At 36.3% G+C, this 16,208-nt stretch overlaps 1 protein-coding gene and 2 long non-coding RNA genes across 4 annotated transcripts in view; all 3 read right to left on the bottom strand.

Annotated features, from left to right (window-relative positions):
• Nucleotides 1-16,208, bottom strand: part of LOC147484844 (uncharacterized) — a 73,743-nt gene that overhangs the window by 6,454 nt on the left and 51,081 nt on the right. The gene's annotated exons all lie outside the window — the stretch shown is intronic.
• LOC147484852 (uncharacterized) lies at nucleotides 318-9,730 on the bottom strand. The gene is made up of 2 exons (XR_015203506.1): nucleotides 9,647-9,730; nucleotides 318-552 (listed from the first exon to the last, which is right to left on the bottom strand). It is a non-coding gene; the product is annotated as an uncharacterized LOC147484852 (long non-coding RNA).
• On the bottom strand, nucleotides 12,776-14,977 carry LOC147484851 (uncharacterized). The gene is made up of 3 exons (XR_015206440.1): nucleotides 14,819-14,977; nucleotides 13,296-13,364; nucleotides 12,776-12,870 (listed from the first exon to the last, which is right to left on the bottom strand). It is a non-coding gene; the product is annotated as an uncharacterized LOC147484851 (long non-coding RNA).

The raw sequence follows: 16,208 nt of genomic DNA, 5'->3' as shown, positions 1-16,208 counted from the left end.
TTGTGATTTCTATGTGACTGCGAAATGACTATAACTTGATATGTTATTACGAAAATATTAATGACTTGTGATAGTCTGAGATCTATGGTTATGCACGCATAAACTTTATGACGTAATGATGTCATATGAATGACTACCCTTAATATAAGTTGTCACAGCCCGAATTTCTAAACAATTAAAAAAAATGAATATTTGAAATATAAATATCTCAAACATCACTATATTCAATTGTCTAAAAACCCAGGCTATGACGGGGTGGATACTACACATGCCAAAACCGAAAACCCACATCATAAAAAAAATCTTAACAACAAAAATAATCTCCAAAATTCTCTTTATTACTTTATAAAAAAAGTCTATCTTCCGTCCCAATAAAACATCAAACCACTCTAATAATAACATGTCTTCAACATTGTATTTTCATGTCATATGAAAAGAAAACTACGTTTTACATACTTCCAAAAGATCAGACCTAATAAAATAAACTCCCGGACTGCTCCAGGCACGAATCCCAATCACACGCCGCGGTTCCACTGCCTTCCACCTATGTTCCTAAGAACACACCCACGCTAAAAACAAAGCAAACATGGGTTGACAAAAATGGAATTTGCTTGGTATGAAGTAGACTAACCACATATAAACATTATCATACTTTAATTATCCAAACAATCACTTTATATTTTCCCATAACTTAATCATTCTCACTTGGAAGGCGAATAGTTCCGTCATTTCAACCAGCATATTTTCTCCCCAAGCAAAACTTCCATTCTATTAACTCATTATCATAACTCGTTATTATAACTAGGTAACTCAATTAAAACTTACCGATATCCACTTTTGGATAAGGGTAGGACCGGCCCTCAAGACAAAATTGTTATTAAGTCCTACCCTCCTGCAAAAGAAAGTTAGAACTTTTATATAACCTACGTAGATATTATATTAGGTATTCAAAAGTAAACCCAAACACTCGCATAACCAAATAATACAACTAACCCGCAAGGCTTAATACCTTAGTTCCTCTCTGTGGCAGTCCAAAAGAATCGGGTCATTCATGGCACATTCAATGAATACCCTATATAACGCTAACGGGCCATTTATGGCACATTCAATAAATGCCCACCTAACATATGACATCATCACCATAAAACTCAATTCCAAAACTTAAAGTGGAGAGTTCTAAAAGGGTGTGCGTAAGTTTGTTTACGATTATTGAACTTTATTGTATATATTATTTCAGATAACGAAGGAATATCTTGATTCAAGTATTTTTGGTTTACGCGTTATTAATTTCATGGATGTATAAGTGTCATAACGTTGTGTATCGTAAAAGACTGAAAAATCACAAAGCAGTAAATACACATACACAAGTATATTTAGAAAGGTCTTAGCCTAAAGCCAAGCATGCTAATAGCCCTAGACCTATCCTAATAGCCCAAATCATAATCCGAGTTAAAAGTCAAATTGGGTCAACTAGTCAAAGTCAACCATGGTCAAAAGTCAACTCCGGTCAAAGTCAACCCTAGTCAAAGTCAAAGTCGACCTGCCAAGGGTCAACCAACCCCAAACTCCTCTAACCCAAAAGCCCAAAGCCTAAGGCCCATTGTCTAAACTTAAGTCAAAAATAAAATCTAAAAATTTAACACACAAGCCCAACCCACAATTTGGCTCAAGCCCAAATTCGTATTTCACTATTCATCTCCTTCCTCTCACAAACCTCCACCAGCGCCTCCACCACCGATGCAGCCACCACCGGCCATCTATAGCTAAAAATAACCCAGCGGTTTTCATCCTTTTTCAAACCCCTACACACCTATCCTAACAATTCATGATTTCATCATACTGTAAAAATCCAAATCCGACGCCATTAACAACCTTTGGAGCTTCGACAGCTCCTCTACAACACCCAATCCACCTCAACCCAACAACAATCTCCCAACAAAAACCAAACAAAAACACTAATCCAAACAATAAAAACGCAGGACGGTTTGGTTTGGTTTGGTCGCCATTGAAGCTCCTCCGGAGCTTCAGCATCCCCACCTCGCGACACCAACAACCCATCTATCACCAATTATCACCCTAACACTTCCAATCTCCAATTCAAACAACAACCCATATCAACTTGATATACATCAACACCTCAACCCAAAACCCAATAAAATTGGCTTACCCAACTCCAATAGTAACAAGCTTATACCAAAACGTATATAACTAATCAAATTTGATCCAAAAACATCTTTTTATTTCATAGGTTTGTTTACACAGTACCCAGACGAAGTCGATCACAGTACTGCAGACTAAGTCGAACAGTATATAGAATAAACAGTATGTAGAACAACATTGAAGAATAATTGAACAGAAATAAATAGGCAGATTTTCAGATATCAGAAATTAACGTTTTTAACAGACTTAAAAAATATTGGTTCAGTGAAAGATAAAAAAAAATCTACTCACTGTTTATAAACCGAACATCGAGAAAAACCCGAAAGACTGAAGTCGACAGTTGCGCGAAACGACGATCTTCCTCGTTCAAAACCTTCTCTTCTTTCAGTAACTCTCGTTTTTCTGTATAAAACTCTCGCTGTGTTTTTCCCCAAAACTCTACGTGAGAAAACTCACCGAAAAATAAGGACAACCCTTATCTATTTACCTACGGGCTTTTATCCGTAACTGCTGGATATCCTATCTCTGTTTTATCTATTTCATTATTATTATTATCCTTATTATTATTAGGAAAATAAAAGAATAAAAACATGGGTTGTTATAATATATACACTTTAAAAGGATCTCGTCCCGAGATTCAAGGTAGAGTGTAGATTAACCAAACAAACAGTACGTCAATCAATATATATATATATAAATATACATACGTGTATACGCAAGTATACACACCTTAAAAGGAATAAACGTAATTAGTTTTCTTCAATTGCCAACACTTAATTAAAATCATTCTTTCACAGTTCAACAGATTCATATCATCAACGACTTATACTCTGTCCACTATCACATAGGATCAAACACCTATAATGTGATGCATGCACACTGGCTCCCACACCAACGATATGCAAGTATACACTGGTTCACACACCAACGATGCATACTAACTCTCTACCATCACCTAGGATCAAACACCAACAATGTCTAGTATGCACACTGGATCACACTCCAACGGTGTACATGTATACACTGGATCAAACTCCAACAATGCATACAGAGAGATGTTATGTATATTGGATCACACACCAACGATATACATAACTTGGACAATATATAAAAAAAAAACTTTCAAATCCAACCTTTATCAAAAGGGTTTTCCTTATTCCTTGGGTAAATTCCAAATTACTCAAAAAATGAAATTTTAAAATAACAATTTTTTCTTTAACCAATACTTACTAAAAAAATCGAAAACTCCGTTATGAAAACAACACTATAACATGCTGAACAATTTCAATTATAAATCATAAGAAACTAACCGTTAAAACAACCAACATTTTATTTTTATAATCATACGATAAATTCTTACATACTAAGAACCAATAAAGGAACTAGTAAACAACAAATTCAAACATACCTAACATTAACCAGTGCAATTCTTAGCATAGTGTCCCAACTGTCCACATTTATAACACTTGCCTACTTGTTCATTTGGTTTAGGACATCTTCGAATAGTATGCCCAACTTCCCCGCAGTTCAAACAATTACCATCAAATCTCTTTAGCAAAGCACTCGCGTCCTTATCCACAAGCTTACTTGTTTGCCTATTATATGGGTGATGCTGACTTTTTCTCTGCCCTTGACGTGGCTGACTAGAAATAAAGTGTAAGCTGGCTTGTTTTGGGACATTCTCTTTAAACTTCTCATCTTTGGGTTTATTATCCAATTGTTCATATCTTAATGCCAAATCTAACACGCGATCGAAAGTTTCTGAATCAAAAGGTATCAAATAACTCGATAGATATGGCTCTAGTCCAAAGGTATCGAATTTAATGAATTTCTGTTCTTCTTTACTTGGTATCCACTAGATAAGGAGCATACCTCGATAGTTCATTGAACTTAGTCACGTACTCTGTAACAGTTTTTCCTCCTTGGGTCAGATGAAAGAATTCCTCAGTTAATTGCTCCTTAACAGCATTAGGAACAAACCTTCCCTCAAATCTTACTTGAAAATCCTCCCATGTCATAGTTCCTACATCCACATTATCCTTGATAGACCTCCACCAAAATAAAGCTGACCCCTCCAACTGGTGAGAAGCCAACTCCTGCTTCTGCACCTCAGTGAGTTGCATCTTAGCAAATACGGACTCACACATAGTAATCCATTTCTCAGCATCAATGGCCCCTTTCTCTCCCTTGAACTTTTGACCTCCTAAAGTTGCAAAATCCTTGTTTCTCCTAGCAAAAGGATCTCCTAGATTAGCATGTTGACCCTTCTGAATAGTTTGCACCAACTGAGTTAATATTGCTCCCAAATCAGCAGATATGGTATTATTTCTAATACCAGTAACGTCATTGTCATCTCCAGCCATCACCTTAAACAAAACGGACTTCTATGAAAAACTACACTGCGCAGTCAGAAGTTTCTTACTAGATGGAGATCAAATTATTATTGGATTGACTTCATATTTAATCTGTAGTTTTATAAGACATTGTAATATGACATATTAAAACTTTAGACAGATCCAACGATTGGACTTCTGTCGAGGCGCACATAAGCGTGACAGGTCGTAGTGTTTCTACACCAGAAAAACTGCAGTGCGCAATCTTTTGTTTATGCTTAGATGGTGACCTTTCCTTACTCGGATTTGTATGAAATTTAATCCATAGTTTCCTGACACAGTGTAGTCTTCCATATTAGATTTTTAGATTTATCCAACGGCTTGATATCTGTCGAGACTTCCATTAGTGGGACTAGTCATAGTAGAAACTACACCAGAAAACTAATGGGTGCAGTCCTTTGTTTCTGCTTAGACGGAGGTCAACCTATTATCGGATTGACCTCAAAATTTAAATCCATAAATTCTTGATATCTAGTTAAATGACATATACAAATTTTAGGCAGATCCAATGGTGGGTTGTCTGTCAAGGCACGGATTAACAAGGTTGTTAGAATTAGTTAAAGTTTAAAATGGATATAGTTGGGTGGTTACATACAAGGCATTATATGGTCAGTGGTTATTATACTTTTGATATATTCTTACTATTGTGGAAATATTGGTGTGGAATGAAAAGATATCTATATGTTTTCTTTTATCGTGATTATTAAAATATTTGGAGAATTGGTTAAGAACTACAAAGGCTTGATTCCAATCCTGAAAGATTTGGATACGTAGACATCTTTGAATAAAAGTGCAGCCACTATAGCTATAATATATATATTAGTTTGTGTGATAACTATGTGATTGTGTTAGAAATTACTGTTGTTTTGAGACTACATAAATATATATGTGTGAGATAGAAGTTGTATATGAATATAGACTTTAGTATATGTGGATCTGTTTTGGACATTAGTGTGTGTGGACTTGAATTTGGGCTAATGAACTATTTATTTATGATATTGTGTATATGAGTGTGGTTATGTAAATTGTATTTGTTTGATTATAAGTCTGTTTACATTCAATGATATTTAAGTGCTTGATTTGCCTTGACGCACAAAAATGACTCTCTTCATGTGTGGTCCGTTTTGACATGAGTAATGCTAGTATAATTATAAGTGATAATAATGTTTTAATGTGTCGCCTACATCTTTAGAACTCTCAACGCCTCAGGATTTGGTAATGAGATATTATGACTTGTGATGTCATGTGATAGATGAGTATTCATTGAAAGTGTCATGAATGACCCGGGTATTCATTGAATGTGTCATGAATGACCCAATAGTTTGGACTGCCCTAGAGAGGAACTAAGGTATTTGCCTTGCGGGTTGGTCGTATTCCTTGAATGTACGGGAATGTAGGTTTGGGTATTCTTTGAATGTGGCGGGAATGACTCAGGGCATTCATTGAATGTGCCATGAATGACCCGTTAGTGTTATGATAGGTATTCCTTGAATGTGGCGGGAATGACCCAAGATATTCATTGAATGTGCCATGAATGACCTGATATTTTGTTATGCCCAAATGAGGCTTTGTGATTATGTGTATGGAAAGCCCAGAGATGGCTATGATTCACAAGTTACGAGTTTACAAGATGAAAGTATGTTTCCTGGAGGCGATATCCCGCTTGGGACATATGTCTTGTAGTGGTACTCGGTATGAGTGAGGCACACGGATATGTGTGATTTGGCAAATGTGTGTAGTGCAAATCGTTGAGTAGGAACTAAAAGTTGGGATATGTCTTTGAATAAATGAGTCAACAAGATAATTAATAAGCAAAATAAAAATATTGATTTTACGTGTGATGGAGTTATTTTGTAACACCCGTATTTAAAATACGTAATTATTTATTTATTAATTAATTATTTATTTATTTATTTATTTAAAATTGGATCGGATTGGATTCGGGATACGTGGGCCTGGTTTTTGGGCCCGAGTCTGTGTTGGGCTTGGGTTTCGAACCCAAGTATATAAACACATTTTTCTAGAGAATAGGGTTTTAAAGATAATAAAATATTAAAAATGGAGGCAGAGCTTGAAGCTTGTTTGTTAGAGGGTGGAGCGCGACGATTCGGACTAGGAGGATTCGTCGAGCTGTTACGTCAGGTGAGTAGTTAGTTTTTCTACTTCACCGGTATACCGAAATCGTTTTATTTGTTCATTCTTTTTCGTCGTGTCTCGTTATTATTAAATTAGTTAAACATTGGTATACTGTTTTTGGGGTGATTATTGAAACTGGTTGGAACTGTTGAAGCTCGAGAGAGCGTCAATGGCGGCTAAAGCCCAAGGCAATGAATGCTCCTCTGTCCGTATGCGTTACTGTGCTACTGAGCCTTTAACTGTCGAACTGTGTTACTTGCTGAACACTAACTCTGTAATGTGGTGTGAGCTCAAGATTTAAGGTTTTCTCTTACAAATTGATTTAGGAATCAATCGTGCATCAAGTCGGGGCCTTGGAAAACCGAATTGGTGGTCGTGGTGGCGGACTTGAAAGCCGGGGAGGTAGGTAGTGAGGAGGAAGGGTCGATACAATTTCAATTGGAAATTTGTCTTGATATTGGTTGAGAACTGATGGATTGGTGATGGGGCGCGATTGTTGGTTTACTGGGTTGTTAGAAGCTCGGAGAAACCATTAATGGCGGCACGCCCATCCTCCAGTAAACCAATATAAACTGTTTTTGGTTGTTTTTGGGTTGATTTTGGTTGGTTGAGTGATAATGGATTGAACAGGGGTGTGTTTGAGTGCGTGGGGGCTGTCGAGTGGAGCTTGAAGAACCATTAATGGCAGCCCGAAATTTTCAGATCTAGATTTAGGACGAGTTTTGATTGTATGATTTTCGGTTTTTTGGCTTTTGTTAATGTTGTTTGGTTGGTGATGAGGAGGAAAACTCGTGGGGTCAAAATGGGTGGTCGGCCGGTTTTGGTGGTGGCAGTTGGAGAAGATGAACTGTGGTCGGTTTGGGCTTGGGCCGGTTTAGATTGTTGGGCTTTGGGTTGGTTAGTTGGGCCGAAATGTTTTAGTTTTGGTTGGGACCTAACTTGTTTTGTTTGGTTGGGCCCAAAAATCTATTTTAGTTTGGGCCGGTTTTTATGTTAAGTTTTGGGCCAATTCTTTTTGGTTTTGTTTGGGCCCTTTTCTTTTTGTTTTGTTTAATTTATGGACCAGTTTAATTTAAAGTTTTTGGGCCGGTTTCAGTTCAATTTTTGGACCAACCACCTTAATTTTTTTGGCCGGTTTAATATTGTTTGGGGCCGGTCATAAAACTTAATATAGATCCCAATTAGGTCGGTGGAATAAATGAGTTGGTTTTAGACTTTCGGGTTCTAAGTTTTGGGCTTTGGGCTCTGGTTTAGTCCGAACCAGAACCATTTCGTCGTGAGCAGCCCACGACGTTGACGAGCCATGTGAACCGTGGCTATGACCTGAACCTGTGTCGAGCATGGAACGACGGTTTGACTTTGACTGATGATGTGTTGACTTTGTGTGATGTGTTGACTTTGATTTTGTGGTTGACTTTTATATAAATCTATGTCTCCATATATCTAATTAAGATTTGTCATTTATTTAATTAAGATTTGACGTGGATATTGTGACACTATATAATATGTGGGATATATATGTTGAATGCAATAGTTTTGGAGACATAGATTTATATAAAAGTCAACGGTCAAAGTCAAAGTCAACACATCACGTGGTCAAAGTCAACACATCATCATCGAAGTCAAACCGCTGCTCCATATGTTCGACAAATTCATCATAAATGCGGTTCAATGGCTAAATGTCAATGTTAAATCCATTTCTTCACGACGACTGAAATGGTCTCGGACCAACTAGCCGGAACCAAACCTTAGAACCCTAAGTCTAAAACCAACTCATTTATTCCACTGACCCAATTGGGATCTATTAAGTCTTATGGCAGCCCCAAGAATATTAAACCTGCCCAAAACAGTTAAGTGGTTCGGTCCGAAAATTTGACCTGAAACCGGCCCAATCAAAACCAAAACTGGTCCACAACTTAATTTGGAACTGGCCCAACACTTTAATTGGGTCGGCCCAAAGAAACAAAGAGAACTGACCCAACATAACTAATGTGGTCCGGCCCCTAACAACTTAACTAAAATCCGGCCCCAAACTAAATTAGATTTCGGCCCATACAAAATAAGGTTTTTGGCCCAACCAACAAAAGGTTTAGGCCCAAGGAAACCGACCCAGGCCCAAGCCCAAATTCGGTCATCTCTTTCCTCCAGCAGTTCTCCACCACCACCAAATCCGGCCACTACCAAGCTCCAATCGGCCACCCATTTTGACCCCACGGTTTCGATCCCCATACCAACCCATATAACTTTAATGAAAACGAAAACCACAAATATTAGTAAATCAAAACTCTTCTCAACCTAGATCTACAATTTTCGGCCACCATTAATGGTCACCCAAGCTTCAACAGCACCTTTGTCAAGCCCCCACTCAACTACACTACTCCACTTCAAACCCACAATCCGCAACACAAACCAAACCGTTCACAACAACGAAATCCCAAAAAAACCCAATCCCTCAGTATCACAGTAATGGCAGTAACGCCATTAACGCCTCCCTCAAAGCTTCACTGCCCCCACTCGACCGCCCTCACACCCACTACACTACTTCATCACTTCAACCAACCAACCAACAATCAAAAACAAAACCCAACATACAACATCAAGATCCAACTAAATAATCACTGGCGGTTTTCTCCAACTGCCATTAACACCTTTTCAGAGCATCAGTAAAGCTTGAATAGCCCCCGACATCACTCACCCAATATACCACAACAATCCATCGTCCAAACCCACACTCTTTCAAGCCGACGAATAAAAAAACAAACGACAGGCGACGCCCTTAGTGTCGGATGCAAAGCTTCGACAGTTCAAATATCGATTTCCCGAGTACCAACAGAATAATTTCGAAATACAGTTTAAACTAATTTTAACAACTACAGGACGAATAACAATAACCGAATAATGAACGAAAACTTTGAACAGTACAATTATACGTGAAATAGAAAAACTAGTCTACTCACCGGTATTCACAGCTCCTACGAATTCCTCCTAGGAGTCCGAGTCGTCGCGCTCCAACGCTCGAGCCTCCATTTTTATTATTTTTTATTCTTCCAGAACCCTATTCTCTAGAACAATGTGTTTATATACTTGGGTCCGAAACCCAAGCCCAACACAGACTCGGGCCCAAAAACCAGGCCTACGTATCCCGAATCCAATCCGATCCAATTTTAAATAAATAAATAAATAATTAATAAATAAATAATTACGTATTTTAAATACGGGTGTTACATTTCATATGATGTATATGATTTCTTATGAGAAATATATACGTGGTTTGTATGAGTTGATACTCACAAGGGATGAATGTACTCCTTGGGTGTGATATTTTCCCCATTCTCATAAGTAGACGAGTGATTTTTAAGTAAAAATATATGAATTGTGTGATGTTATGGATGTGAAGTGTGGCTGTGAATAATATTAGTAAAGGATTGTGATTTCTATGTGACTGCGAAATGACTATAACTTGATATGTTCTTACAAAAATATTAATGACTTGTGATAGTCTGAGATCTATGGTTATGCACGCATAAACTTTATGACGTAATGATGTCATATGAATGACTACCCTTGATATAAGTATTATGATAAGTGGTATTCCCCGAATATGCCGGACGAACCAGGTTATATCAATTAGACTTAAATGTCTTAAATGAGGTTTGGTTATGAATGGAAATTTGACTAACTGAGATAAATTATTTTATTGTGATGTCTAACTCTGTTTTGCAGGAGGGTAGGATCTATTAATCTTTTCTGCAAGGACGTAAATATTCTACCCGAAGATGACGTGTTGGCTTAAAGGTAAGGTATACCAAACTTATATTTAATTAGGTTATCATATGTGCATTTTATAAATAGAATGTAAGTGGTATTTATGTTGTGAGTTATTTTGGAAAGTGGGAATGATGAGTATTGTTATATGAGATTCTTGGAATTTGTATATTGGGGGTGAAATCTTACTTAGGAAGAAACTACACGCCGTTTTGGAAAACAGAACTATATTGTCTTCCAAGTTGAAATGGTTGGTAATGGTATATTTATTAATTTGAAATATTATTATATATATTTTGTTGTTAGTCTACTCATACCAGCAAATTCAATTTGCTGACCCATGTTTGCTTTGTTTTGCAACGTGGGTGTGTTCTTGGGAACATAGATGGTATAGTGCAGTGGATAAGGACAAGTGATTTGGAGTGAATAAGGACACGTGATTTGGAGTTGCTCTTGGAGTCTTCTGGTTTAAGATTTTCTGAAGGGTACAATTTTGTTTTGAGACTGATGTAATAGAGTTGGTTAGTTTCTTTGTAGTTTTAATAATGTGATTTAAGGATTGTTTCTTTTAGTTTTCTTTTGATTTCAGTTTTGTATATATCGTGTTTGATAACAAGGTTTTGGGTTTTGTTTCACCCCGGGTTTCCAGATAATTAAATATAATTGTTTTAAATATTGTCTGGAAATTTGGGGTGTGACACTTAGCTTCCCCTCGGTTATACCCGGATCATGTACCAAAGAACTAGTAACACCGGTTTTGCTAGATTCAGTCACTTGAGAGTTGGGACAAACTTGTTTAATGGGTTCAATCCCTTGAGGATTGGGACGAAGTTGCTCAATGGGCTCAACTCTTTGGAGCTTTGAACGACCTTGATCATCCTTTTCAATAGTTCTAGCAACATTGGATGTCTCAGTTTCTTTTGGTTTAAAGAATGAATCTATCTTTTGCACTCCCTTTGACATTTTAGACGTCTGAAACAATATTAAAATAAAAAAGTAAAAAAAATCACACACTTCGATTCTAACAAGCACCAAAATTCAAATCTAAATAAGAAAAACAGTACATCTCAACACGATGACACATTAACAGATAACATACAAAATTTCACAACCAGCGAACCATATCAACATTTCAATTTTCAAACAACAATTTTCACATATCTAAAACCTATATTCCGCCAAATCAAGCAATGTAATTTAAAAAAAATAACCAAAATCATTTCTTTCTACAATTTCACAAATCCACAATAAACAAACTAGCTTACACTAAAAAACTCACCTCCTAAAATTTTATGCTTCTTCCTCAGTTAGCTGACCACCAAACTAATAAACAACACTTTACTAATCTTATTAGATGGCTACAAATAATCAAAACCAAAAACCAATTAACCATCAACATTTCATATTTTAAAAAACAAAGGAAAAAAAATATATATAATAAATTACCTGAGGAGAACGAATAGTAGAATGAGTGAAGAAAGTGAATTAGAATTAGGCAATTAGAGTTATTAGTGAGGAATGAAGAATCAAGACTTCAAGAATCAAGAGATATCGTCGGGTTGTTCGTTTGTTTATCTGATGTATTTCTATTCTTTTGTTTGTCGCTAGTTTCTTCTGTTTATCGCTGGGCTAGGCTTTAGATACACTAGCCAAAATGCACGTGCTTTGCACATGGATAATAAATAAAGCAAATTAAAGAGGATGCAAACTCCACTACATATAGTTGGTTTGTCAACCATTCATGCAAATTGCAAAGAATAGATTACAATAGCATATTAGCATCTATGCAACATTTCTATGTATTACAAAGGGTCATACTGAATTCACAGAGGAGATTACAACAATAAGAATAAGAGGAGATTACAACAATAAGAATAAGAGTGCATGCGTTAGTCACTCTGACATCCTCGTTTCAGTAGCAATGACAATGTTGCGTGAGTTCTCTTATGTAGTAACAATGATGGTGTTCTCTAGTTGGTATATGAAGAAGCTACAACCATCTGCTCATTGTAACCACCTACCCCTCACAAGTGAAGTCAATTGATATGGCTACATTGCCCATACACATCAAGAACTTGTCCTAACGCTTTACAAACACGCTAAAATTCTGACAATTTGTCTTGGGAGCCAAGATCTAAGAAGATGAGAGCCTGCTTGTCAATCAAGTATCAACAATTCGGCGTCTTTACAACATGGAGAGGGTTGAACTTCGAGAAAATAAATATGGCAATAAAGGAGCCCCCTCAACATGATAGAATATGGTGGGATGATGGCGTAGCTTGATGAGGTGAAGTGTAACACTTTTAGTGCCTATTGTTAAACTTTCTTGCTTTTTATAGCCCAAAGAGCTTGATCTACAGTTAAGCGCTTGGATCAACTGAAGAAACCTATGGTAATGGCCTACCAACATTTCATGCTTAGAAGAGGAAATGTTTAAAAATAAACGGTCAGATATATTTGTTCTCACCGATCAAACACAATCTAAAGTGTTAACAAAGAAGAAAGTTTATTTCTCATGAAAATAAACCAGGAAAAAGTGGAATTGACATATTTATAAGGTTTTTCTAAATTTACAAAGAGCTTGCTTACAATTACACATATTTCAAAATGCTTGGATGAAAGAAGCCTATACATGAAGGCCTCTCACATGCTTTGTGTTAATGGATATGATTTTACCAAAAGCAGGAAAATTCCAAAGAAAAAACCAATTAAAAAGTTTAGACCTATGGTAATATGTCTACCTGGCATAATCAATCTGCCTACAACTAACCTGATGACCTTTTTTTTAAGATTATTTTTTTTACACAAAAAAAAAGTAAAAAAGGATCACGCAAAGGATACCTCTACAACTTTGCTTTGTTGTCTCTATGAAACTCTATGGCCCATTTCTTTCTCCGTCCCATCACAATGCTGCAATGAAAGGAAGAGAGCAAGCTCAATATTTATTAAACTTAATTAATAGTCAAGCTAAATAATAATTAAACTTAAGAGTGCGTATTACGACATTTTAAAATTTTGTTTCAAATCCATACTTGATTTCAGACCTTGCTTAGTCCTTCAATATCATTCTTATAAGCAAGGCATACAGTTAACAACTCCATAACCCCATACTTCCAAATCAATGAATCTACAACATTGGAATCAATTCTAAACATTTCACATGGTGTTATTCCTAGATGTATTGGGTTATGGATTTGTTAAAGGGTTTTGGATGCATTGGCATAGACGGCCTCTTCTAATGAAGTCCAGCAAGTATAATTATATACTGGTTAAAAAAGCAACTAACTCCTACTTGATCTGCAAGAGAAAGCTGCTTCAATTCCTTCCAGTTAACATTCACACCTTGTATCTCTCATAAGCACAGGAAGGAAATAGCAAATAAGACACCCTGTGACCAATGATGAATATAATTGCCTATTATCTACTGAATTTTCAAAGGTATGCAAATTGGACCCTTTTAACATCAGCAACCAGTGACCTGGCAACAGTGGCTTAGTGGACAAAAAAAATGTGTACTTTGTTTGGTGAATAAGGTCATTCTATACTCTGCCAAGGGGGGATTCTTGTGCACGATCATCCACCAACCAGAGTCCAAAATCATGAAAATGCTTTATTTTCTTGTCAGAACCAATGATGTAATTATTATGGATGATAACATGCTGCCCCTTGGTTTCCTGGACCCATGTCTGATTCTTAAAGTACAACCCTCCTTAAGGGAATGCCACTTGTGGCAGCAAATCTGAATCGACCCGGCAGACTTAAAAGTAAACATAAAAAATCATGCACTATTCAAGGAGAAACAAATGAGGCAAAGCCACAAAGGTGACAGTTTCAGAAGTTGTTTGCTAATGATGTGATCCAGATCATCCCGATTTGACTGACTTTCTTGACGATCAGCCAAATGATGAACCTAAGTATATCACTTTCACCTCATGAGTTTGGGAGAATTTTTGCTTCTCTATTTATTCATTCTAATGAATAGTAGCGCCATAAGGACCGAATTTGCTCTCCAGTTATTTATCTCCATTTTCCTTTTGTAATTCTAGCATCATGAACTCATAAATAAAGTGGTTCAAATTGTAAATCAGCTACCGGTTACACAGACTGAACAATCCCAAGGATCCATCTCAAGTATATCATTTTTCATCTTGAACTCCAGTCGAGAATGAGGAATAACATTTCTATTTTAAGAGTTGTTCTTTCCTTTTCATTATCTTAAAAACAGAATGGTTTATTTATAATAAATGGAAAACTACCGTATACTCACTCCATCAAACATTTCTCCCATTCCAATTCAAATCAAACACACTATACAGCAAAAATATAAAATGTGGGAAAATAGCAAGAGAAAAAAAATTGAGTACCTGTCCAGCAGTTTTATTCAAAGCCCAGTTGAAAGCGGGTTGGTTGTTAGACTTGGCTTTTCTGGACCATGGCTGACCCTGGAGTTCTTCAATCCACTTCTTCATTACTTGCTTCGCTCCACTAGTGGGATGCAGGAAAATCGTACAGCTGCAAATATAAGTACGACCTTTTGTTTCTGGAGGTGGCAAATCTGAAGAGTGCTTAAGAGGTTTCACCTAACCATATGAAGAAGGATAGGAGTAAATCTTGTGACAACATAAAGAAGAGAGGCGTATGTATCCAAGTAATTATGTTGCGAGAAAAGAAACATTTAAACAATACAAAAAAAATAGGACGATGGTCAGGAAGGCTAGTCAGTAAGGTTTATTTTATGCTATAGGTTATCTAATAGCCCACAAGTACGTTCGTCCTACAGGCTCCTTCATTGTGTAAGTTGAAGTACTACAGCCTTGTCATCAACAAGGTAAAGGTCTTCCCATCTTCATCACTGAAAATTTTCTTAATTGTGCTCCATAGGAAACGTGTAAAATTACATTTGGTCAATCTTCTATTGGTATTTGAATGTACTCAAGAATACACATTTTGACTTGTCAACATGTGCATGCGCTTAAATCAACCAGAAAACAAATAGTCAAATAATACTATTAACGTTTAAGTGCATATACAAAATCATATATCAATGTCAGATTAACAAAAAGTGTTGTGTCAACCTGCAAAACTGTTAGTGAAGAAGTTAATCAAGGAAAACTTTCTGCATACGCATAGTATCTCCCTCACAAATAAGAACAGGGGCATTTCATGTCAGTTCCTGATTTTACTACAACATATATATACAATAGATACATAGAAAGTTTAGATGGAAAGGATATCAGAACTTCACAACATTCAGATAAAATGTTTCCCATAAGATCTGATACCCCTAATTAGTCATGGCGTGTTTGAAACAAAAACAGTTTCTAATACAAATCAATTAGCAAGTAAGAAGGGAAGTAAATACAAAGTGAATATTTGGGTATGTCATTTCTAACAGTGTCCTGTACTCATGCTACCATACAAAAAGAAATTTATAAATTTCAATGCACAAAGTTAGCCATAGAAGCACTACTTGTGAGATGAGACAACCAAATTCTCATCTCATATAGTAGCTTTTGTAGATCATTTTTGAACCTTATCAATATTTAATTAGAGGCCTTCATGTTATAATTATTTAATTATGACACTAATATTAACAAAAATACTTAATTTTAATGTAAGCGTACTTAATAAATTTAGTACTACGCCTGCTTTATAAATTAAGCAGGAAAAAAATGCTTCATTACATCTTAAATTGTTTCAACATAAATACAAAAATCATACGCCTGGAATGAAGACGAACTCCAAACAAATTGA

The sequence above is a fragment of the Coptis chinensis genome, chromosome 8 (assembly GCF_015680905.1).
Source record: "Coptis chinensis isolate HL-2020 chromosome 8, ASM1568090v1, whole genome shotgun sequence".
Lineage (NCBI taxonomy): Eukaryota > Viridiplantae > Streptophyta > Magnoliopsida > Ranunculales > Ranunculaceae > Coptis > Coptis chinensis.
This window is presented reverse-complemented; position numbering and strand designations above follow the sequence as displayed.